The sequence below is a fragment of the Xiphophorus hellerii genome, chromosome 1 (assembly GCF_003331165.1).
Source record: "Xiphophorus hellerii strain 12219 chromosome 1, Xiphophorus_hellerii-4.1, whole genome shotgun sequence".
Taxonomy (NCBI): domain Eukaryota; kingdom Metazoa; phylum Chordata; class Actinopteri; order Cyprinodontiformes; family Poeciliidae; genus Xiphophorus; species Xiphophorus hellerii.
Window position 1 is genome coordinate 24077893 of NC_045672.1, and position 25812 is coordinate 24103704.

Consider the following 25812-nt stretch of genomic DNA (forward strand, 5'->3'; position numbering starts at 1 on the left):
CATCAGTTAATTGGAACAATATAAGCCAATTAGTGAGCTTCATAGATGAAATTTCAAGAGCTGGAAAATGGACACATGTAAGGTCTCGGTGTTAGGAAGTTTGCTAAAACCTAAACTACAATGTCAAGACAACTGACTCAGATCATGACCAAAACTGAAGCTCTTGTTGCCCCAATCTGCGGTTAAAACTTAGCTATAAAAAGTGATCCAAGAAAATAACAGAGAATAATTGACAACAGAGTCATGCAAGGTTAAGCCTCACTGATACACAAGGAGGACAAAACCTAGCCTGTGGTCCGATCCAACAGAAGAGCTACTGTAGTTGCTTGCACATGGAGCTATGTAGCCACAGACCAGTCAAGGTGCCAGTATTGGCCTCAGTTTATGGTCAACGCATTCAACAATGGGCAGGTGAGCAATGGACCACAGAATTTCTATTTATATTTTGAAGGGTCTGCATAGTGGTGCAATAGTTGCCACTGGTGCCTTGCATCAAGGTTTTGGATTCAGATTCAATCCAAGAAGCTCTCATCGTGTATTTTCCATGTTCTCCTGGAACATGCATGTGTTTTCTCTGGATATTCTGATTTCTGCCCCAGTCCAGAAATATGAGAGTGAAAGTAACTTAACATTCTACTTTGCCCTAAGAATGAGTGTGTGGGAATGGTTGTTTGTCTTTTATGCCTCTCTGATGCGTTGTAAATGTGTGGGTGTAACTTTTAGCTATTTGCCTCTGGGAGAACACACTGACCATTCTCAACCCTGTGTGAGGACACACAGGTACAGACAATGCATGCATGGGTGGATGGTTGTTTTGACCCACCAGAACACTCACCATTGCTGTAGCACTCCCCCCCACACACAAACCACAGAATACACTTAGCAACAGCTCAAAAACTCCCCGGTTTCCTATCCTGTTTCTGCTGAACATAGTTTGACACTGGAGCCTGATGTACAGGAAATAGGCAATCAGAAGTATTGTGTTTTGATACTCCAGTGTGTCAGAGTGGTTTTGTGAGATATTATTGACTTATACAATATCAGGCAGCTAGTTTTTACATTCTGACTGTATTTTGTGTGTTCCTAAATAGAATACCAGTTTTTGTGTGTATTTCTAAAACCTCAGAAATCATTTGCTCAAGTCATAAAACATTGACTGTTCTGATAAACCCAGATAGTAAACATAGATCATATTTCAAGGTTTCACTTCAGGTCATATGAGGACATGTAGTGTCAGAGAAATATGTACATAGTACAGAACCCCACCTAAAAAATATACTTTTTCTAGAATGATAGTATTCAAACCACAATTTCCATCGCACTTTTTTGTGGTAGATTTGTTATGAGGAATTTGGATAAAATGAACCACTTACACATAATAATGCTAATGACAGGTTCCAGCCAGAAGCATAAGAGTCAGAATTTACCAGCATGAAGTGCAAGCAGCCCAAAGATAGGTTTTTGTCCTTGGTACAGTCACCTCAGTGCTGCCTGAGCTAAATGTCCCATGAGAGACAGCAGAAAAAAAGAGCATCCTGCAGCACTTTATAAAATCCCCACCCATCTCTCTATACTCCTCAGCACAACTGTCAGCCTCTTTTTATGTTGGATTACTCAGCCTTTAAAGGTAAAGACCAATGAGGGCTGGCTCATGTTTTGTTATATTACAGATACAAAACATCTATCCTGGGAATTCATAAGAGCAGCATGCTCCATTCTGGCTCTTCCTGACTTCTTGTCAGAGATGCTAGTGAGACTAAAAACGTAAGCAGGGTATCTGTCAGCATGGCAGCCTCCAGAAGACTCTCCAAGAGAGGGGTGTACCTAGCAGCAGAGGCTAACCAAGGCATGATCAATGAAAATAATTGAGTACCACTGTTAAAAACCACAAGTCATTTAAAATTCATACAAAAGCTCTGTACTAAGGAGGACATGATTTATGACTTCATTTATAGGACAGATTAGGATGCAAGTAACTGAGTATTTAATAGGGAGACATTAATGTGGATTGGAGTAAAGTTGCAACAGCACAAAACAGATACCAATATACAGTTTCACTGTGGCATAATCAGGAAAAAAGAATTATATAAATACTAACTTTCTTATTACAAGTGAAAACACAACACTACTATAGCCAATAAGCTATTACAGATTCCTCAGACGTAGTGTTCCTGCAATCCCAAGAACAGAGTTGAAATACACCCTTACCAGCACTACCGTAATTGCGCAATCCTGTTCTCCACAACGGGCAAACCCCTTCACCAAACAGGCACTTGGGGTTAAAATGACAGTGCCTTGATGATGTGCCTCGACCGCTCTCCCATCAGCACCAGAAACTGCAGTCCTCTTCGCACTGTTTCCACTGCAGCAATACTTGTTCTCCTGCATACACACGCACACATGAACGCATACCCACACACACGCACGCATTCACTCGCTCTGTAACTACCCCCACCGCTGTATCTCTCCATCCCCTCATACTCTCCCTCTCTCCACTCTGTCTCTTACCCTGAAAGGATCCCCCTCCCCTCTTTTTCACCTCTCCTTTCCTCTCCTAGCTTTTCCCCTTTATCTCCCACCCCTTCCCTCCGCACCAGCGGTGCTCGCTGCTCGGACGACTGATTTGCGATGCTGCTCACAGGGCGCTGCATGCAGCAATCTATGTCCCGACGCGTAAGGGCAGACCAAAAGCATCCATATGCTTGTGGGAGCCACCAGCATCCGTACTCTCATTCAAACAGAGCTGCTGCTACTCTGGGAATCCATGGAAATCAGATATGTCCCTGAACTGCAACTCAGTGTGAGGAAAAGTGGATGTAATTTTTTTAAAAAGAAAGGGTTATGCCATAACCCTTTATCTGAGATAAAAGAGGAAAAGGACAAAGTTCTTGTTTGCTCAGTTACAACAGTAGTTATTTGCTATTTTGGCTCTTGTGTCATCACATTCCTTTGACCTGAGTTAAGCTTTGTACTTTCACTACTGCCACTGTCATCAAAAATAATTACATTTCTTGATATTAGCAGGATAAACAAATAATAAAAAATGGTGTGTACATGTATTTTAAAAACTTTAGCTGACCTACAAATGTTTGCCATTCCATCTTGCGTTACCAGACCTCTGAAGTTTATAAAAAGGTTGTTTTTTTTTTGCAACTCCCAAAAGTCTAAAAAACTGCCAAATTTTACCCTTGGAGTCAGCAAGTGATTCTGTAAATCTCCTCAATAAGACATTATGACGCACTTCTTTGCTTAACACCAGTGGTGAGCCAGACACTTCGGAGCCCTTTGGGTGTTGCTGTGTGTCGCCAAGAATTATAGTCCTCCCCCCAAATGAATCACACACCTTATTGGCCAGCAAAGAGTACTTGATCCAAAGATCAATATAGTCTTAATCAGTAAAAATGGAAAGCAGAAGAGTGAAGAATACTGCGTTTTTTTGTTTTTTTTGGGGGGGGGTTGCTTTGTTTTACTTTTATTCTAATTATATAGTTGGATATCAAGAAAGATGTAAATCATATAGTACTGAAAACCTGCTTTTAATAAGAAGTGATAAACTAATTAAAGGGGAGGTGAGACAAGAAAAGTAGACATGTTAGTAAATTGTCCCCTATTTTACAACAGAAATTCACTCGGTTAACAAAATTGGCAAGTCCTAAAGAATAAGACTAGTTTCAGTGTAAGCATGTATTGCCACCTAAGTTTAAGAATGTAAAATACTGTATGGACTAGCAGAGATTTTTCTTTTATAGCAACAGGGTAAGAAAAATAATCTAATTTGGAAAGTGGGCTGCAGCTGAGGAATGTAATATTACCAGTGTTGATTAAGCTCCTAAGAATCCGCCTTAATTATCCAGGTGGGTCCAGTTTCATATTTACTTTTTATATGAATGTTCACAGTCTCAAAAAAGAAAATAAAGACAAGTCAATCATAAGTTCTTCTTCGGTCTCTCTCTTCAATTTTGCAGCTACATCCTAACGTTAAAACACTACAGTTCAGTGCCAAACTGAGAATAAACAAACTCTTTTTTTTTTTTTTTTTACAAATTTTTGGTAAGTGGAAAATTTCAGTAACCTTCAGCTAGGAAAGTTTTTGTTTTAAAATACAGTAGTAATTATTAATAGCACTGCTGCTAGCCATCTTGCTACCTTTGATTTATGTGATCATGGCACAGTCTTGCTGCAACATTGACTGTCTATGCCATGATGCCCAATGAAGCAAGTCACATTTCCACTTTGTACTTGGAGGGTAAGGGTAGTTTTAGCTATTGATACATCAATAGGGACCGCAAAGAACTTCAAAACAGAAAGGTGAATTCTTTCATTTCTCACATATGACATGTGGGTTAAGCATTATAAGGCTGGGTTGTCCTGGTTTTTGACTTTTTAGTTGACTTATCAGAAGTTCTACATCTTACTTTTAAAATCTTTGAGACAGAACTGAGAGACATTCTAACAGGGTATGCCTCTGATCTCTTTGAGGCAGTACACCTCCATATTGTTTTATATAACAGTGAAAAAGAGTAAGTCAAACTCCTTCGCAATCTGCACCCAAAGCATAACAGTAATTGTTTTTCTGCATTCAAAATGTTTAACTCATAAACAATTTTGGTCATTTTGCTCAGACTCCTCTGTTTTTTGGGGGGGTTTTGTGCAGTCAGTGTAACACATTTCTTGCAGTTTGTCGCCCTGAAACCCTGGCAGGTTTGTTTTAGTGGCTGAGTGGGAACAGAATATTGATCCAACCAAGATTCATAGCTTGTTGGATAAACCCATCGTGACTGGCGCTGGTGCCTTTTTTATGATGCAGAAGGCGCACAGAAGCACTGACTTGTAGAGACATGAGGCTAATACTTTTATTCTTGTCATAGATTTATGCTGCTTATCATTGCCACTTCAGCAGATACTAAATGTATGGATAATCTAATAATTATCAGCACAATTTCATCAGGTAAGGAGTAAAGGAAGGAGAAAAAATCCATCAGACTTGACTTCAAACTAAACAGGCCAAGCCTCCAGAGAGATTCAGTGAAAGCTGGAATGCATATTTAATAAAGAATACGTGCAGCATGTATCAAAAGCTGACTGTGAAGCCATTAAAATGCACCACTCAGAGTTTTAAAAAAAATGACATATAGCACCATATGTTTTCTGTGCATTAGTTACACTGACATGAATGTATCTCATAAAATCTCACCTCAGAAGACCAGAAAAACGCAAGAATATTAAACCTCGAGGACATCTTCCGTCAAATTTATTTCTAGACTGCTACTTAGCCATTCCAAAACTTTACATTTTCTCCCATGTAGCAATTATTATGTTGATTTTGGGTGAATGTTTGGATTCCCTGCAATCCTGAAAAATGAAACCCTCTTCATCTTTAGCTTTCAAAACCATCAGAAGAAGAGCATCATCTCAAAGCATGATGCTGCCACAACCATGTGTCACTACATTGTATGTTCTTGTGAGAACTTGCAGTGTTGTTTCAATGTTGAAACTGTTGAAATTGGGGTCGAAAGCTTCGAGTTAGGTTTAATTAGACCATGCCATCTATTCCCACAACATTTTCAGATTTTTTATGTTTTCTCTGGAAAATTTGACTTTTGTCTCTCAACCCTACTCTATAAATTCATAAACCTATGGGGAATAGGTTTATGAATTTGGCACATTTTATAATGCAAGCATTCATTGGAAGTACTTTTGCCATTGTCGGTCTCTTGGAAACCTTTCTGACCAGTTTCAATGTTGTCTTTTCGTCAGTATTTGAGAATGTCTTTTCTGTCCAATGTTTTCCCCAACTATCGCAGCACCATCACTATTGTGCTACAGATCAAAGCTGTAAAACCTAAAAATGCTTATAGCAGAATCTGATTTATAAAGCATTTCAATAAAACATTCATTTTATGGCATCTCTATTTATGCAAACCAGGTTATTGCTGTATTTTATGTTTAACATTATTTTCATGTAACGCATTCATTTGTTTTCTTGTTCCCTTGGAGCAGAATGTATGTCACTATAAAAGTGGCAAAACGTTTGAAATGATTTATGAAGGTCTACGTTCCTACACGACAAAATCTAGACATTTTAACAGCGGTGTGTATGTATTTGAAAGCCACTCTATCTTCCTGTTGTGTCCTTCAAGCTGCATAATTTAACTTTTTTCTTTCTGCATGTTTTTGTGATGCTGCATGTGGCTATCTCCATAAAACCTTTCCTCTTGCTTATGTATCATTTACTTGAAAGAGGCTGTAATAAATCCTAACCAAAATGGGGAAAAGAAGTACAAAAAGAAACTCTAATGCTTATTTTCATCATAAGTAACATGAGAACTGGAGCTGCATTTGCACACAGATACCTCCATCGTCCCAATCCCCAAGAATCCCAACCCAACCAGACTCAATGACTACCGCCCGGTAGCCCTTACCCCCATCATTACCAAGTGCTTGGAGCGGCTGGTCCTAGCACACCTCAGATCCTGTCTCCCCCCCACACTAGACCCCCACCAATTTGCATACAGGCAGAACAGGAGCACAGAGGATGCAGTCTCTTTAGCGCTGCACTCTGTCCTTTCTCACCTGGACAGTAAGAACACTTACGCCAGACTGCTGTTCTTAGATTTTAGTTCAGCATTCAACACTGTCATCCCATCACAACTCATTACCAAACTCACAGACCTCGGCATCAGTCCACTCATGTGTAACTGGTTGCTCGACTTCCTGACCAGTCGACCTCAACATGTCCGGCTGGACAACCACTTCTCATCCACCATCATCATAAACACCGGAGTGCCACAAGGCTGTGTGATAAGTCCCTTCCTCTACTCCCTCTTCACCTACGACTGCAGACCTGTCCATGGCTCTAACGCCATCATCAAGTTCGCAGACGACACCACGGTGATCGGCCTCATCAGAGATAATGACGAGGCTGCTTACAGGGAGGAGGTAGACCGTCTGGCTGAGTGGTGCGACAAAAACAACCTGCAGCTGAACACCGAGAAGACCAAGGAGCTTATCATGGACTTCAGGAGGAACGCTGACCTACATCCACCCATCCACATTAAGGGGACAGTGGTGGAGCGTGTGGACACCTTTAAGTTCCTGGGAGTCCACATCTCCGAGGACCTGACTTGGACGACCAGCTGCTCCAAACTCATTAAGAAGGCGCATCAGCACCTCTTCTTCATGAGGACCCTGAGGAAGAACCACCTGTCCTCAGAGATCCTCACGAACTTCTACCGCTGCACCATTGAGAGCATCCTCACCAACTGTATTACAACTTGGTACGAGAACTGCTCTGTCTCCGACCGGCAGGCGCTGCAGAGGGTGGTGAAAACTGCCCAGTATATCGCCGGGGCACCGCTCCCTGCCATCAAGGACATCTACAGGAAGCGGTGTTTGAAAAGGGCCGGGAAAATCACAAAGGACTCCACTCACCCAACACACACACTCTTTTCCCTCCTGCCCTCTGGGAGGCATTACAGAAGCCTACGGACCAGAACCACCAGGCACCGGAACAGCTTCTTTCCCACAGCTGTCACGCTTTTGAACGCCTCCCGACATAAAACATAAACTATAAGGACTGTACTCCCCTATCCTCTCATACAACAATGGACTATCCTCACACACACACACATCACGGACTGTTTTCTTCACACACACATACAACCTGTAAATTTTATCTGCCATTATTTATCTGTAATCCATTCCCTAACATTCTTGTATATTCTGTATAATCTGTATAATCTGTGCATATAGCTCCCATATTTATATTTATACACAATATCTATATCTCTTGCTATAACCCCTTATAGTCCATACATACATAGTCTTGTACATCTGTAAATAAATATTTATATCTCGTAGAGCACTTCTGGATAGATGCAGACTACATTTTGTTGCTTGTACTTGTGACAGTGCAATGACAATAAAGTTGAATTCTATTCTATTCTTCTATTCAAAAGGATTGGTGCTGTTTATCAAAGGTGGTTAGGATTGCAAACAGAAAGCTGTGTGAGTCTGTTCCACCTGCACCATCTATTAAGTGATTGCTGCTTTCATGTAGCCATGATAAATATTGCATGCCGCAGTGGCAGTTTAGCATTAGATCTGGTTCTTTTTCTCCGCCTGGTTGTGGCAGACGTGGGATGACGCAATAATGTGATGCTGTGCATTTCATCGTGTTGGCTCATTCAGATCAGGAAGAGTGAGAGGGAAACCTCACTGCTCCTGTCACCTCCATAATGAGCCCCAAGGCTGCTTTTTAAAAAGCATTGAGCAAGAGTGCAGAAGGTGGATTTGATCTTGAAATTGTTCATAACATCATGCATAACATCATGCCAGATGTACCCAAAATGTACCTTAGGTTTTAGTAGATACGAATTTACTATAGATATGACTAACACAATTTAGTTTTAAAACATAAATCCTACTTTTGTTATTATATGTTATTTTTTTTGTTTCAATTTACTTGTAATTCAAATTTCATTGGTTTCAATATTATTTTATTAAGTTTTTGTCACTATTGTCCCATGTCCCAAAATAGCGACAGTTTTAACAAATATTTTTAAACAGGCATTTAAAAAAATATATAACTTTGATAAAGGATGGCCTGTTGGACAAATATGGAAATATTTTAGAAACATCTGCAACAGACTGGCGACCTGTCCAGGGTGTACCCCGGCTCTCACCCGAAACGCTAGCTGGAGATAGGCACCAGCACCCCTCCCGATCCCATCAGGGACAAGGGTGGTAGAAAATGGATGGATGGATGGATTTTAGCAACATCTCAAGACATCGGCCGAAAAATGTAAGCTTGGACAGAAATTGTCATCTAAAGAGACAAGTCAACTAAACATACAGTCAAACTAGTTATAATGTGACTAAAGACAACAAAGGCAAATATTTTGGGGTGTCCATTTTAGAACCCTAATCTCAGTCTTTTAGAAAAATTGTGAGCAAAGCTGAGAACAAATATGTGAACAAGACCTCCGACAAGCCTGATTCAGTTACAGCAGTTCTGTCTGAAGGAATAGAACAAAAATCCAGCAAACTATATATAGAGAAGCTTGAGGGAGGAGACCCAAAGCAACTAACCAAGGTTTTCTTTTTAACTGGCCATTGTACCAAATACTGTAGAAATGAATTTAAATTATGACTTTCTATAATGCAAGCTCTCTTTGTGTATTTTGATATTCAGACAACAGAAATAATTTGGGTGACATGAACTATCCCAACACAAAAAAGGTCTAGCATGATTCAGTGTCCAACAGGGAGAAAAAGGATTATGTCTTCATGCAGAGTATGTAAATATCAGGTTTCAACTGCAGCCTCCAATGTTGGGAATGTCTCTGAATAGATTTTGAGCTAACTAAAGTTAGTATTAATGAGGCTGGCAGAGGGCAGAGAGAGATGAATTAAATGAGTTTCAAAGCAGCAGCCCATAACTGCCCTTCCAGGCACTGATGTTTTCCAGTAGGTTTTATTAGCTTTCTGTAGCCGCTGTGGTACTCACGCTTACATCACTCATAAAAATGACTGGGATTAATCAACTGAGTGCTGGCGTGTGGGGGAAATGCTGAAGACTGGCGTATGAAGAGCAAATCTAACACTAAATCATGCTTGTTCACACTGGGCTGCTCCTTCATCCTCAGCACGCCTTTCCTGCTCTGTTCACACTGCAGTTGGTTGCCTCCTCCCTGGCACATGGAAAGCCTTTTTTTAAAAACAGATGGGAAAACCCAGCACATGCTTCATTCTGACATCTAGTGGAACCCACAACATGTGACCAAGCACCAAGTCAAATCGATTTACATTCAGCTGATTTGTGACGTAAATATCTACTGTGCATGGGAAAATATGCAGTAAATCAGTGTGAAGTTTAAAAAACCCTCCATCATATCTCAATTCTAAACAAAATTCAAGAAGATTTGCCTCTCGGGTCAGTTGCTGCTTTGACCCTAGAGCTCGTAAGAGCGTTATATTGTTGGACAGCTTCAGAAAGCATCCAGCCATGGATTGTCTGCCAACTGGGCCATGTCATCAGTGGACAGTAAGGGCACATATGGAGGCTGGATTTCTGCAGAGGATGAAGGTGGGTTGCGATGCGCAGTGATCTGTCCCCAGTAAAAAAAAAAAAAAGGACACTCGCAGCAATAGCTCTGGCTCTTTCTTATGGGGTGAGTAATTTTCTATCCATTCCTATTTTCTCGTATACTTGGAAATCTCAAATGGTATAGTCAAACACAAGGGAGATCTACTTCTGGCATACTCACAGCCAAAATCTGTTGTCTTAGCTGGAAGTTATCACAGTGAGTGTTTTCAGCCCAAAGTCCTGGAAGAAAAAAAAACAAAGTGAAATTAGCAAAGTGTTTACTTTATTTCAAAGAAAAACACTTTGTAAGGTTTGGAAAGAAATACAGTTTACATAAATGTCGATGTCTTGTGACTATTCCAAATAGAATAACTGGTATGTATATTAAGATGGCACCTTACATAACCACTGAAACACAAAAAAACCTCACAGAAAAGCATCTCCTTGTCACAAAGGCAACCTGATGTCTAAATCTGCTTATTTCTATATATGTGGGGGACATATAAAAGATTGCTGACAGCTATTTTGTTGCACACTACTGCCCACCAACAACTGAACTAATTCAATCTCATTATTGTAACAGCAGTCTAATGAAGATTTGGAAAAACACAGAACATCACTTTTAATCACGCAATTTTAAAACAATAAAAATTCTAATCTTTTTACAAAAGAATTATTATTTTTGTTAATAACCAAAACTATATTTTATAATGGCATCACTTTGATGGTATTCTGATCATTTATAAGAGATTTTATTTCATTTTGTATAATTTTAGCAGAATGAAATCCTTTCCCCTGCATGAAATGCTTTTTAACAAAATATTTACTTAAGTGGCTTATTTAACTAGCATTAACCAGGTCCAGTACACTTTCACATTGGTAATGTTTAAAGAAAATTAAGCAGTCTTTCTCAGTTGATCTTTGAATGTAAGCTGAGTATCCCCTCTTAAAGAATTATGCCAGTTTTCATATTCCTATGCTGTTCTTTCTGAAAAGATCACCGAAGAAGCACGCTGGACCTTCATGAACATATCTGTACTGCCATGGCCAGACACACTGCCTATTTTTCTCAGGAAACTTTTTAAATCCATAAATTCTAACCAAATTTTACCAGTGTGTTTTTATGTAAACACAGCGCTTTGACAAATTATTCATACCCCTGAACTATTTACAGGTTATTTTCCAAGGATTGCCCTGTGTTTAGCTGCATCCACACTCCATTAACATCAATACTCCACCATCTGTACGGTGCTTTGCGCTCAGGAGTGAAGGAAAATGAGAGATGATAGTCCGCAGTACAGAGAAAAGCAAAAGAAAAGTACTTAAGGAAGCTTTAGTTCAAGCCTCTGAAAATTAACCTAAAGTTAATATATGCTGCATGTGAACAACAGTAACACAGTTTTGCCTTAATGCATAGTGTTTCAGAACTGCACAGCATATTTTAATATTGGGTTTTTTCCATTGAGACTCAATTCACCTGAACTTTGCCCCCCCCTAGAGGTTTGGAATAAGATTACACACGAGTGGTCCTCACTTATTAATTAGATTACTTCTCAAGTCAACTCATTATTGTTGATTTGATTAAGAATACAGGCAGCCAGATTTTAATTTGTAAAAATTCTAACAATGTTATGTTTCGCTTCATAATTATGCAGTACTGTTGCCCTAAACACCAATTAAATAGCTTGAAATTTATGCTTGTAAGGTGAAAAAATCTATTTGTTGAGACAGAAAGAGATGGTTTGTTGCTTTGGGGAAGATCAGCTTTTGTCAAAGTGAATTTCAAAATAATAAAATAATTATCTATGGTTTAACAATAACATTTAACATTTCTCTTTCTTTAAAGTGTTAAATCTCAAATTTGCTGACTAGAGGAGCAAAAGACATTTGTGGTTCCTCAAATTGTATTTGCTGTCTCAGATCTGAGACTTTGTGTCTATTTGAGGCACAATTTTCCCACTGTGCTTTATAAAATCAATCAATTTCATGACTCAGTAGACATAATTGAGTTATTGTAATTGTGTCATCAAAAACTTCCATTGGGGGAGATTTTCAAATTCATTTGTGCACTTCAGTGAAGAAAATGCCTGTCATCCAATTTAAATCCCCAAAGTTAGTGAGATTTAAGTTACGTATTTATTGTAATTCATATAATTTAACTTACCTATGTGTACACTGCAACAATATACAAAAAACTATGTTTTCATAACCAGTATAAGTAGGCTTTTCTTGCCAAAAAACAGCTTGAGGTACTCTTAGACAACAAGATGACTGATCACAAAGCAATATATATATATACAGTATATATATATATATATATATATATATATATATATATATATATATATATATATATATATATATATATATATATATATATATATAACTTCATGGTACTAGGAGACAGGGGCCATTTCTATCTGGCTTCACAGAGGAATACCTGCAGACTTTGTAAAAACACAATGAAAATGTCAAAGTGAGCTGTTTGCAGCTGGCTGAGGGGTAGCAGTGACAGGAAGGCAAAAAACAGCTCTAACACCGCACCCTGAAAGAATCCAAGTGACATTTCCTTAGAAAGAAGACTAAAACATTGACAAAAACAAGGAAGTTCAATTATACAAATTAAGAAAGTCAATACATTGCCATGAAGCAGGATGATTTAACAGTACATGTATGAGTTACTCCACAAGAACAAATAAAATCTAGAGTGATTGTAATTTTAGCAGCTGAAAGGAGCCACAGACTCTGATGTGCATCTTCTCAGATAGAATCACATTAAAGGAAATTGCCTCTTGGTGAACATAATTGCATCCTTCCAGACTTATTATTTATGGCCCTAAGGGAGCAAACAATGCTGAGATGAAACAAGACAGAATTTTGCAATGACACGCAGGCTCACATAAGTGAGGCAACCTGTCAGTGGAGTCAAATAAAAGCAAAATACATGCAGCCTCATCCACATATCAGTAAATCTGTAAAACTTTTTACGTATTCTATGAATTTCTATGAATTATGTGTGGTATGAATTTGACAAGACAAATTAGGAAAACAGAAAAGTGACTCAAGAAGTTGATCTTCTGGTCAGAGATGTCAGCGGTCAGGAAATGGGAACAAAATCTCAATGACTGTTCTCATAAACAACCTACTGTCAGAGCAACAGTGACAAACTCTGGGATCACTGGAACTGTGACAAAAAAAAAAACCTGGATGAGAACCCAAGTTTACCTTCCCATGATGCATAGTGAGAAGAACAATAAAGCTCACTGTTGGAGAACAGCAGAAATAAATGGTATATTTGGGTAACCAAGAGAGTATAACAGTAATTCAGTTAGGTTTACACAAACAACTGTAGGCGGTAATGACATATTAATATCAGGTCTTTAATTTGGCATTATCTTTTCACGGTGGAATGATTTCACAGCAAACAACTTCAAACTGAAAACTGAGTACTTATGTTTGAATCTTTTTTGGCAAAATTCTCTTATCCACTAAGGATCAAAAATGTACATACACACTAAAATATTTACATACACTCCACCTAATATTTTGTAACATATTCCTAAGTTACACAGAAATAAATCACTTTTTTATCCACCTTTAAGCTTCCGGAATAATTGTGACTGGACCTCTTTTATTGGTAATAGTGGCAAAGATCATTTAAGGTGGTTGGTTTCTCAGCACAGATACAGCTACAGGTAAAACTGTTTTGATGTGGTTAAGGTTATCGTCCTTTCACAAGCTTGCTGTTTATCCATTAAGCTTTGTCTATGCAGGGCCGGCCCAAGCCTCCATGGGGCCCTAAGTGAAATTTGGTTTTGGGGCCCTCTATTTCTGCTAACAATGTGGACTGGCTGGACTCAACAGTTAGAATATTCGATCATTCACACACCTGCTATAAACTTATTGCATCTCTGATATTGCTGTTTACATTATATCCTATGCATATATAATATGGGATACATTTATCGGCCAGTGGTCCTTTCTGGGCGCCGATTTCTTTCTTTTTGGGGGATCGTGATCGGCCAATACTTACATGTGAAGCCCATCTTATCCACTGATCTTATTTTTGTCAACAAAGGTTTAAAAATCAGCCTCTGTCCTCTTCTGCAGTGAGAGGTTTGACTGACAAACCGGTCCACCAGGTCATGTCTGAACGTTTACGTTAACAATATTCAACCCACTGTTGCCAGCTCAGCAACTTTCTTGCTATATTTAGCGACATTTCAGACAAAAGAATTGGTATCGGCCAAAATCAGCAGGTTAGACTTTTTAAAGATAAGTGGTTTTAGCCAGAAAACTGCAATCGGTGCAGTTCTACACACATATTCATGACATTCTATGATTAAATTAATTTCTCTTAAGTGTAACTGCAATAGCTAAAAATTTAATTTACACCAGGTGAGTTTTTCTCCCCTGAGAATGTAGAGCGGTACAGGTACCGGGTTGATTCTGAGCCTTCAAATGATTTTAACAGAAGTTTCACATACCTTATAAATTTATGTAAAAATGTTGTTTGTTTTAGCCAGATAAATGATCAGCAGAAAACAACATATCACCAACTACAGGTTAGAACAGCTCATTGATATATTAATGCAGTAGCCATGTAGCCTGATGTAAAACTATTTGCTAGACAATGTCAAACATTGAGAAGTTTTAATTATTCCTATCAAATATTATCAAACACGCCGTTTTGAAGTTAAAAAACCTCAGAAATATACAGAGTCAAGCAGGAGAATCAACTCATTTAAAGTTAAAACTTAGCTTCACACAAAGACGCTAGCATAAATGTTTGGCTGTTGAACTGAACCGTCGCTATAAAGCTAATTTTCTATTAGCAGCTTCACAAATCTTTTTTATAAACATTACATTACCAAGACATATTAAAACAAACCTTTGGCTATTTCTATTCTTCCTCTTTTATTTCTCCCTGAAGTTAAAGTCCTTTTTTGAGACATTGTTTTGCTTACATATCTTCTATGGGAGCTTTGGACGTTCGGATACGCACCACATGTTGCACAGCACCTCAAATTACCGGCGAAGCATGCATGACCTACCGCGGCCACCAGGGGATTTTATTTTTCTTTTTGTCCATAAAATAAAGATTTCTACATACATCATCAATTATATATTATTGTAAAAACAAATCACTTCATGATTAAATTGTGTGTTTTTTGTTGTTATAATAACATAGAAATCGTTACAAAAAAAAAATAATCAGCTCCACTGAGGAGCCGTGGGGCCCTAAGCGGCTGCTTAGTTTGCTTATGCCTTGGGCCGGCCCTGGTCTTCGGAATAAAAATTCTTATTCTTCGGGGAGTCTAGACGAAATACTGAAGAAGTTTTCTAATGTCACATTTTCAGCCCAACTCTGCTCACTTGGAACCACAGCAAAGTCGGTTATCGAGTTAGAGAGGGAAGAAAAGGGTGAAGGGTTTGATCCCACGTAACTGTTACTACTGGAAAAGCATTAGAACTGAGTGTAGTTGAGCCAAGCAGAGTAGCTAATAGTGGAAAAAGGGCCATAAGTTCAGTCGAGCTTTAATAAATCTATTTTGTAGCAGCAACTTACTTCTTGGTCGATACCCTCTCACTCGATGCTCATATTAAACCGGTTTCTCTGTGGACAGAAACACTCATGTTCAGCAGTTTCAGATTCCTAGCAGGCTTGACCCGTGTTGGTTCATGTGTTGTTCCTGAACATCTGAATCAATGTACTTTCCTCTGAGGGTGACAGCTTGGGTCAGGTGTCTACAATTAGGGTTTATACTGAACAACACTCATCAAACTGGTTTTGAAATAAGTAAACTGAATTGAATTCAAATAAATAGGCCAGGAAACCAATTGTTTAAACGAGTTTTGAAGCACTTAGTCTTTATTGTATCTTCATTCCACACAAAAAATTATATCTTTAAAGGAATGTAGTTATTATGGTATAGGTGAGTGTATGTACAAAATTAACTGTTAATAATGGGGAGTGGTCCTGCATTTATAATGCATTGACTCAGTGTTAGTGTTAGCTTTGTACACTAAAACTCTTAGAGTGGTTATGTTGTCTTAAAGCAGCATAGCCACTTGAAGATCCTATAAATGGATTATAGACTGTCTCTGCTTTTGATACAGGTTCAGCAGCAAAGGTTTGAATATTTAGCTGGAGAAATTGATCATATCTGATCTGTGATCCTTGACTGTTTTTAGACAGGTTTGAAAACACTTATGTTCATTATTTTGTCAGAAATGCTCTGTAATAAGTCCACATGTTTAAAGACTACATCACAATTAAACCATGTTGTAGCTGTGGGGAGTTTTCATTCCAGCATTTATATTTAAAATTGACTCCCAACACAGTTCCTTAGATGTCTGTGCTGGTTGGTGTTTCTGTTGTCTCTGTCCATGACTGTCAATTTGTTTCCCAGATGAAACAAACCCACAGCAGCAGTTCTGAAACAAAGCTTTGCTCTAATATCCCATACTGATAAAAATACCCTGCAGCCCAGAAGAAGGAATCCTTTGATTAATATTTCTCTCTAAAAGTAACTGTTTAATTAAGAGTACCATGAAAGCCAAAGAACAGAAGTCACCCAGTACCACATCCACACAGTTTTTTCATTCTTTAAGAAAATCACTGTGCATCCTCTCTGATAGCGCTCAAATTGCAGAGCCCCTAAGATTCCTGCGCTTGCTTCCTCTCCCTCTGTCTTAGTCTCCCATTCTTTCTCTTTCTCTCTGTCTCCAAGACACGTGGCTCTCCATGACTGTTGCTACCGGAGACTTTTGGGGGCTCTCAGCTGCCCAGGGTCTCTGGAGCGTGGCATATGAACACTGGAAGATGTGCATGTGTGAGCAAAGAGCTTTCCACGCAGGAGGGATCTGCCCCAAATTTAATCGCTCTATTGTGAGGATGGAGGGTTAGAGAGGGAAGAAAAGGGGAAGGGAAGGAGGGAGGGAGCGGGGTGCCTGCTGAAATCCCACTGGCAGTGCTGCAATGCAGGGGTTTAACACTGAGCCAGAAGGTAGGCAAACACATTAAATAACTTGCCTTTGGATAATAGGCCCTTCTCACACAAGCATGTGTACGTGCAGATATACAAATGCTTGCATGCACAACACAGCAGCCCATGTTATCTGAGATAACTGCATGACAAAAACACTTAGAGGCAGATCCCATGTTGTAACATGTCTTACCAGCTGTTCTAAAAAGCATCTGCACAGCAGGACTTAGTTGATTTTATAGTTTAATGTAAGAATGTCAAAATAAAATAAAACTGGACCTAGCCCAAACAGGTATTTTTAATCAATTATTTACAAAAAGTACTTACTTAGTTAGTTACTTAGTTAGCAGAAAAGTGGTGGGTAATTTGGATCCAGACCCCTGAATCATTGACTTAGTATAGCAAACTTTCACCGCAGTTACAGTCGTAATTCTTTTGGGTTTTGTCTCTACCAGATATACAAATCTAGAGACTGAAATACTTTTTTTCTAAAATGTGAAGCGAGTGTTTTTTGGTTGCTCAGTCATATTGAATGGGGAGTGTCTCTGAACAGCAAATTTTCAAGTCTTGACAGAAATAATCAGTTGGATCCAGATTTGTGAATGATATTCTTACTTTCTGGGTTATTCTAAGACATGGATATGTTTTGATAGATTTAGCTGTTGACGGATTTTTAGGGTCATTGTTCCTCTTTTGTTCCAAAGTCTTTTGCAGGATTTTTTCATCCTTTTTTCCATCACATATGTTTCCAGCACTATTGATGTTTTTTTTTTATTCTGTCCCCTTTGTTGTTTTTTTTCTGTTTATTTGTTTTGCCTGTTTTACAAAACTTATAGGTTTAATAAGCAACTGCTCTGCCTAGATATTGTGTACTATAAATTGAGTGCCTTATTGGTGTTTGTTTGCATTTATTGTGCAAGTGTCAAAAAGTGACAATAAGATTTAATTAAATCACAACTGTCCAGTTCTGAAAAGAATTCACACAGCACAATTCTGCCAACATTATATGTGTGTGTTCATGTTCATAAGTGGTTTTAGTTTTCTTCTAAATATCACATTTTGAATTTCTAAACCCAGTTGGTTCCATTGGATTTTCTTAAGTGTTTCATAATAAACTGGGCTGAATATAAGTCAATGCTGCAACACTGACACTTTTGTTTTTTGTTTTTAAAAGAGAAAAACTTCATTCTTTTTTCTTCCACTTCACAACTATTACTTTTTTCAGTGTATTGCATAAAGTCACACTAATTTAGATTGAACATTATCAATATAACTTGCAAAAGTGCAGCATCCTTAACAAAGTTGGACTCAATATTTCAATAAATGGTAGGAAGGTCACTGTGGGGGTACTTTTCAGCCAATCCACTCTCACAGTGTGCAAAGGTTGAAGAAGGTAGACGATGGGAGGTTCCATAAAGACAAAATGCTGAATGTGACTTCTACATTTAGCAGAAATAATGCTATTGAAATAATGATAATAATGATATTCTTATTGCTCTGACAGAAACCAGGAGCAAGGATAAGGGACAATTGATATTTTTGCTCATCAAATATTCAGGTATTTTGTTAATAAAAATTGTATGTTTAAAAATGCCAGAATATACAGGTGGTGATTCTTATCCATGCTGACTCACGGAAAGCTGTTCTCTTGATGTAGGGAAACCCTTTGCTGTCCTCTGTGCTGACCTGGCGCATCCTTTGTCAGTTTATATGTTTATATGAAGCCCCTTTGACAATTTCAGAGGCTGTAAATGGCCCCCAGACTCTTCTGCCATTTGGGCTAATGGGGCATTTTTAGCTAGGAGGAGATTATACTGACAGGGTTCAAAAGCAGTTTAACTGGCGTTGTTACGTTCACCACTTTTTTCAGATTTGCAACAAAATATATCTATAAGTCTTCCTTTTATAAGATATTTTGATAATTTTATACTCTACAACATAGAGCACTTTTGTAACCAGCCTTCAAAGTGGCTTGCTTACAAAATTCAACTATACAGATTCAATGAAATGTGTTTAAAGGCTTTTGTGTATACATGCTTTTTTTAATTTTTAGGTTAATTGCTGTTTTCACTCATTCTAAAGCATCCATTATCTGTTTGGCTCAAGTGCCTAAATATTTCAGTATATGCTTTATAATACAGTTCAAGTAGTTACTCAGTTGTGAGTAAATACAACTGAGTATATAATGTTCGACAAAAAGTTTTAAATTTAATGTTATTGTTAAATCTGGTCGCATTATATACAAAGACAGAAACTTTAACATGCCAAATAATGGTGCGTTACATTCTGGGTTATTATTAAGATTAATGCTCTAAGAGGCGTCTCCCACCCGGGTCCTTGAGAATTGCAGTCCTGTAGGTTTGAGATGTATCCCTGCTCTAAAACAGCTGAATCAAATGAATGGCTTGTTTCCATAGTTACCAGGCCTTTGCCAAACTTGATGTTTTGCTGAAGAGCTAATGCAATAAACAAGTGCAATAAAAAACTTAAAATGCTTTGGTGTTACAAAGATTTGGTGACTTCAAGAATCCATGAGAGCTTTGATATAACCAAGTTTAGGTGAGTAGTTTTGTATGTAGTAATTTCCTTACATAAGATGATCAATACACACATGTTCTACTTGGATGGCATGCTTTCCTGTCATTTCCATTTTTCATTTTGGAGAATAGCTAAGTGAAATGGCCGTCTATGTTACAATTGTACCCCAGGGTAGTCCAACAATGATATATTTTTCTGTCTGAGTGCAGATGCAATAAATGAAATGTTAAGTGGGCCTTTACCACACTCCAAAAATTAGAAGGCATCGTTTTCTTTCATAATTCATAAAACATTCAGATAATAAGGTCAGATAATAAGGTCATGAATACAAATAAAGCAGTTAAAGATCAACATGTTGTTCTCAAATATCTAGAATGTCATACAATAAAAACAGAATTTGACTGAGGAAAACATGCAATATTTTATTAAAAATTTTGCATAGAATACCTGACATCTGATTTTTTTCCCCCAGAAATGTAATCCTAACTAGAGATTATATTCATTAAACCTTGTGAAAATCATATTTAATTTAGCAGAACAGGATAAATCTCATAAATCTCTTAAATCTAAAATGGCTGCAACAAATCAATTTTAGCTTCTTGCCCGACAGCAGTTAAAAACTAATTGTTCAATCAGATGTGTGACACAGCACAAAATACCCAAAAGGAAAAAATCTGTTTGTTTTTATTCAGAGGGTTTTATCACCATTTTATTTAAGTTGCCAAACCTTTTACAAGAACAGTAATCTCACTTCACTTTTTTGGAGCAACAGCTATCTTTCAAAAATGTGCTGTCAATAAATCCTGGTGCACAGTGCCACCTTTCCTCTGACAACCAGCTTCACTGGGAGACAGGACCTGTGTTTACGTGCCAAAATAAGGCAATTTATCACCCGGTCCCAAAGAAACAAGCAACAACAGGATCGAAACGGCACACAGTTCCAGATTAATTACTTCCATTTTTACCTACCTAGTGGATGAAACATAAAGCTACAAACCACATCAAACAGAGAAAAATGACTAAGGAAACCACAAATTATGTCAATTTAGTCTTTGCTCCTTACATACGTAGCCATTGTTTAGCATAATTTGCTGGCAGATCAACTTGAACACTGTGCATGTAGTACATTATGATAAACGTACTAAATGCACTGTTAACTAACTGTTAGTAAAGAGGGAAATCTTTGAAAGCAGAAAAGAGAAAAGGGAGCAGCACACAAAATCGTCCAGAACTCAGTGTCCCTGCATTGCGTGGCTGCTGAAAAACAGTGTGACACGTGAAAAACAACAAACTCCCCAGGGACCAAAGAACTCCAATAAATGTCAAATAGATTTTAGTAATGTGCTCTGCAAACAGCTACTGCAATTGGACAGTGCTTTTCAGCATAATAAATCATATTACCTTCTAAGGTCCACCGTAGCTGAAGGAATATTTTATTCCCACACTGTCCAGTGAGTGCTATATTTCTTTCAATACGCATTTTTGAGTTGCTGGTTTGTTAGTCTGAAAGGCCGATATAAAAAGACAACAGGCTTGTTATGAAACTGCAAAAGTTCCAGACGAAAAACTTGTAGGACAAGATGTTCTCTTTTGCTCCTTGTTATGCAGTCAAAGTTATTGTAGGGCAAACAGCAGACGACTGGACGCTCATGGGTATCCTTCACCTTCACATCAGCAGTGAGCCACCATTATCAGTCAGGCCCAAATCTTGGAAACCACTGTGCTATTAGTCAAACACAGATCGAGAGTGACAGCTCACCTCTGGTGATGATCTTTCTGTACTACATAAAACTTGACTTTAAAAGAACTTTTTTTTCTCCAAAATATACAGTACTCGTGTAACTATTTTAGCAGGGTAATATACATGTTTAAGCGGACTTAATATTTTTTTAAGATCTCTTTTGCTGCAATTACATCTGCAAGTATTTGGAGTACACCTACTAGCTTTGCACATCCAGAGACTAAAATGTTCACCCATTCTTCTTTACAGAAAACCTCAAGCTCAGTAAATTCGATGGAGATTGTGTTTGAACAATTTTAAGGTCCTACCGGTGTCATTTCTGGTTAAAACACCCACAAAACAAAAGGCTGCCACCACCAGGTTTCAACATAGAAGTAGTGTTTTACCTGTCATATGCTGTACTTTCCAACTAACAAATAATTTTGAACCCATTCGAGAAAATTACATTTGACCAGAGCACCTTTGTGCACATCTTTTCTGTTCAAGACTGGCAAATACATAGCATGCTGCATTTTTTTTGTTTCTTAGGTGCAATGCTAAATAAAAAAATCAATGCATCTTTTATCTTCTATTTCACACATAGTCTGTATTTTCTGAAGGCTTGTCAAATAAAAACACAATGTTGGAGTCTGTGATTGTAATGTAATACAGTATGGTTTGCAAAGGTCAAAACTTTTACAAGTTATTGTGTAATTTGTTGCATATTTACAATAGGTTTTCATTTCTTGTATGCTGTGCTTACAAGTGAGTAACAAGATTTAATGAGCTTTAGTGGGTTTACTGTAAGTTGTTACTTCCCACCTTGATGATCTCTCATTTAAAGTCTGAACTTAGTCTTTATTTTCCAGCTCGTCAAAGAGTAAAATAGCTTTAACACCGCCTTGCTCTACTCTGAAAGATTATCCACTTGTATAAAATACAGTTCTGTTACTCACATTTTCAAACTACAGTCTTCCACAACATAGCTAAATTCTTTTTTAAAAAGTCCCCTGATAAGTAATGGGAAGATTTGACCTAATAACACTGCAATATTTAACTGAGATCATCTGTAAAGTAGACAGAGAACCATATTTCAATTAAAGGCTCATTAAAAACTAAATTAGGCATTGACCGCTGAAAGGAACTTGCAGAGGGAAGAGAACAGACAGGTAGACATGAGGTTTCAAAACATCTTTCTGTAATTAAAATATGAACTTTGGATTTTGTTTCGAAGGTTTATTTAATTTCATGTCAACAAGAAATTGCCTCCAGACTACAAAAGCTACTTCATAATGCTGCAATTTTTTTTTATCTTGTTCCTAATTCTGAGCTGTTAAGAGGTTTTCTTTGCAAATTGTCTCCTTTTGTTGTGCAATTAATCATTTATTATTTTTCTATTCAATTTTGGTTTTCAGCACATATTCAGCTGCTTAGTGAGTCTGATGTTTTGTCTTGTGATACAAAAAATACATAAAATAAGTGATTTGCTAAAGTGTTCATGTCTCTTGATCCGTTTTACATTTTGTCACATTAATGTAACAAAATAAAGTGAATTGTTTTTGAATCTTAGGTGATATACCCACACATAGTAGCAAATTATTGTGCAAAGGAAAGTAAACAATGCACAGTTCTTTTTTTATCCATCCAAAAGTGTGGTGTGTGTGATGAGAGTTTGTGTTCAGTCCCTTGAGTCAACTCTTTGTACAACCACCTTTACTCCAATTACAGACACAAGTCTACCAGCTCTGCTAAAAAATTAAATGTTTGCTCATATTTTTGCTCAGTTTCAGTGAAATTGCATGGAAAGTTTAGGTCATTTCTCATAATCTCAATTGAATTTAGGTCTTTACCTTGACTAGACCACGCCAACGTGCTTCAGCATGTATGCTAAAAAGTTGAGTCTAGAAACCACAACATTTTCCCTAACCTGACTATTTTGTTCCTTTGTCTTCATGATGTTTTGCTCACTAAGGTTCTCTAAGAAATCTCTGAGATCTTCATAGAACAGAAGTATGTATAATTAGATTAAATTGCCCAAATGTGTATTTTACTCCCTTGTTTACCCTCTGAACACACTGACCTTAATTTAGGGGTATTAGAGATAAGGGGGCTTAATTTAAATGCTCTCCACAATTTAAACATTTGTATTTGTAAAACTAGTGGGAAACCATTAATATTTTTTTTCTTTATTTTATATTATGTGGTACTTTGTTTTTGGTTTTACATCTAAGAAAGACCAAAACAAGGTTGCTGCCTTGTTGTTGAAAATGTGCTATATAAATAGAATTACTTTACCTTACTTAAAAACCCAGCAAAAAATATTTGAGATTTAAAGTTGTCATGTAATAAAATGTGAAGAAGTTCAAGGAGTATGAATGTTTTTGAAATACACCTTATCTAATATCAATATAATTGCATTTATAATTTTAAATCTCCGAGCTCTCAATAATCCGTAAATGTCTGATGTTAATTAAATCCTAAGAGAGTGCACTCAACTGAAAAGTTATCAATTATTCACAACTATCTTCATAAGTTGCACAGCTTCTCTGGCACATGAACTATCCATCCTTGACCCAGTCCTTTCATTTTGGAACTCAGTTGTGTTTCCGTTTTAAAAATATAACCACTACAGAATGTTACACACGAAGATAAGAAGATGCAGGGAAGCCCCTGCAGCCGGCCAGCCAGAGAGCCAGCTAGTAGTCTTTTATCATCTGCCCTCACATAGCCCTGTAATCTGAGAATGACATTCACAATCAATGCTGGGAGGGAAAGAGAAGACAAGACCAATCGATGCCTGTTAGAAACACTACGGTAATTGTGCACTTATCAGTTCAAAGCAGAAACTGCAATGACTGAGTAGGTTGACCAAAAGATAAAACTTAGGTTGCTTATTTTTCTATTAGAATTTTAACTGCTTCAGTTTATCTGCTCTATAGAAACTAAATAGAATATATCTTCAGACTGGTTATTGTGCAACTGTTTCCCCAGATCTCATTTTGCAAAACATTATGGAGTATTCAGTTTAATAGAGGACTATCCAATTAGCATATTATGGGTCAAGTAAGGGAATTCTAGAAGAAAAACAGAAGAACTGTTATGTGCAGGACCCAAATTGACCGTTCTTATGGGAGGATATTTTGCTTCTACAGCAACAATAAAACAGGCAAATGTGTGCTAGCGGTTGCTAATTAGACACAAACTGTTGCTGAGGCAGATGGAGGAGCCATTTGTTTTCTGGGTGTTTGATCATAAACAGGCACATTTAACTAGTTAAACCTTCATACAATGCAAGTGGCAGATATAAAAGTAACAATATCCCCGGGATAACAATATAATTCATTCAATGGGCAACATATCTGGCAGAGAGTCTAAAACACTGTCAGTGTGTCTTGTCTTCATCCAGTTTAAGCAACATATTCAACTGTACTTTTCAGATTTTATGATGCCCCGTAACAATTCCAGAGGTTGAAAATGCACTGGTTGCTTCTGCCAATCCTTTGAAACCGGTGAAGTTCAAAGGAAGTTTAACTTTCATGTTACCCACCATTTTACCAGACTACTTGGGACCAAGTAGTGACAGATTTCCTTTATGTCAGTCTTTGCTTTTCTGATCATTGGATATTATTATCTGAGAGAACAGTCTATAAAGTGCTGATTATGGTAGGAAATCCTTACAAGATGAGAATATTCAGCAAAAGAAAAACAAAAAAACATCATATCATGATATTTACACAAGGACACAAAAACATGTTTGAAACTGCTGCACATAATGTTGGTAACATTATATTAAGTATTTATAACATATTTATCTATAAAATGTAATTATCCCTATTTTTACTTTCATGTGTGCTGATGAAAAAACAAAGTACAAATACCTTGCAAATTTAGCAGCATTCTTTAATTGTTAAAAATATTAAACCTTGGATGGTTGACTGGCATTAACTAGTTAACAAAGCAGGTTACTTGCCTGTCTTTGTTTTGAGCTAGAAAAGAGTGTCTTCTTTTCGGCAGCTGACCAGCAGTGCAGGTCTGCCGCAAGTTTTTGGAATATGTTATAAAATGTTTTCACTTGTGCACCTCAGCTCACATACATCATGTTTACTATCTATCATTAGAGCAGCATTGCTGTAGAAACAATGCAACAGCAGCTCAAATATTGCAGTGATTTCAAATGCTAACTTAAGCGCTATGCTAACCTACCCTATGCAGATGTTTTACTCACCTATGGGTTGTGGGATGGTTAAAGTTGAAAGTAAAACTTATAACTTCACTTTCTGACTAATTCGGCTAATAATGTGGCATGTTATTTTATAGACTGTTTGGCAACAGGAGTCCCTGACAGTAACAATACTTTACAGTTGGAAACAGAAATATTAAATGCTATGTATTCTGAATGTAAAACATAAACACTAATGAGTGCATGCATTACACCCAGACCAAAGCTCTAAAATAAACTGTTAAGCAGACTGTGACAG

General features: G+C 37.6%; 1 protein-coding gene across 9 annotated transcripts in view; it reads right to left on the minus strand.

Moving 5' to 3' along the window:
- LOC116730240 (synaptotagmin-2-like) overlaps positions 1-25812 on the minus strand; it is a 72736-nt gene that overhangs the window by 28309 nt on the left and 18615 nt on the right. For 4 of the 9 annotated variants that reach the window (XM_032579414.1, XM_032579975.1, XM_032579337.1 and 1 more), the window contains exon 3: positions 10269-10327. The exons of 3 other annotated variants lie outside the window; for them this stretch is intronic. The gene's annotated coding sequence lies outside the window, so the exon portion shown is untranslated. Of the gene's footprint in view, positions 1-2208; positions 2470-10268; positions 10328-25812 lie in introns of those variants that run through there. 2 more of the 9 variants (XM_032579747.1, XM_032579909.1) reach the window with 1 other exon arrangement.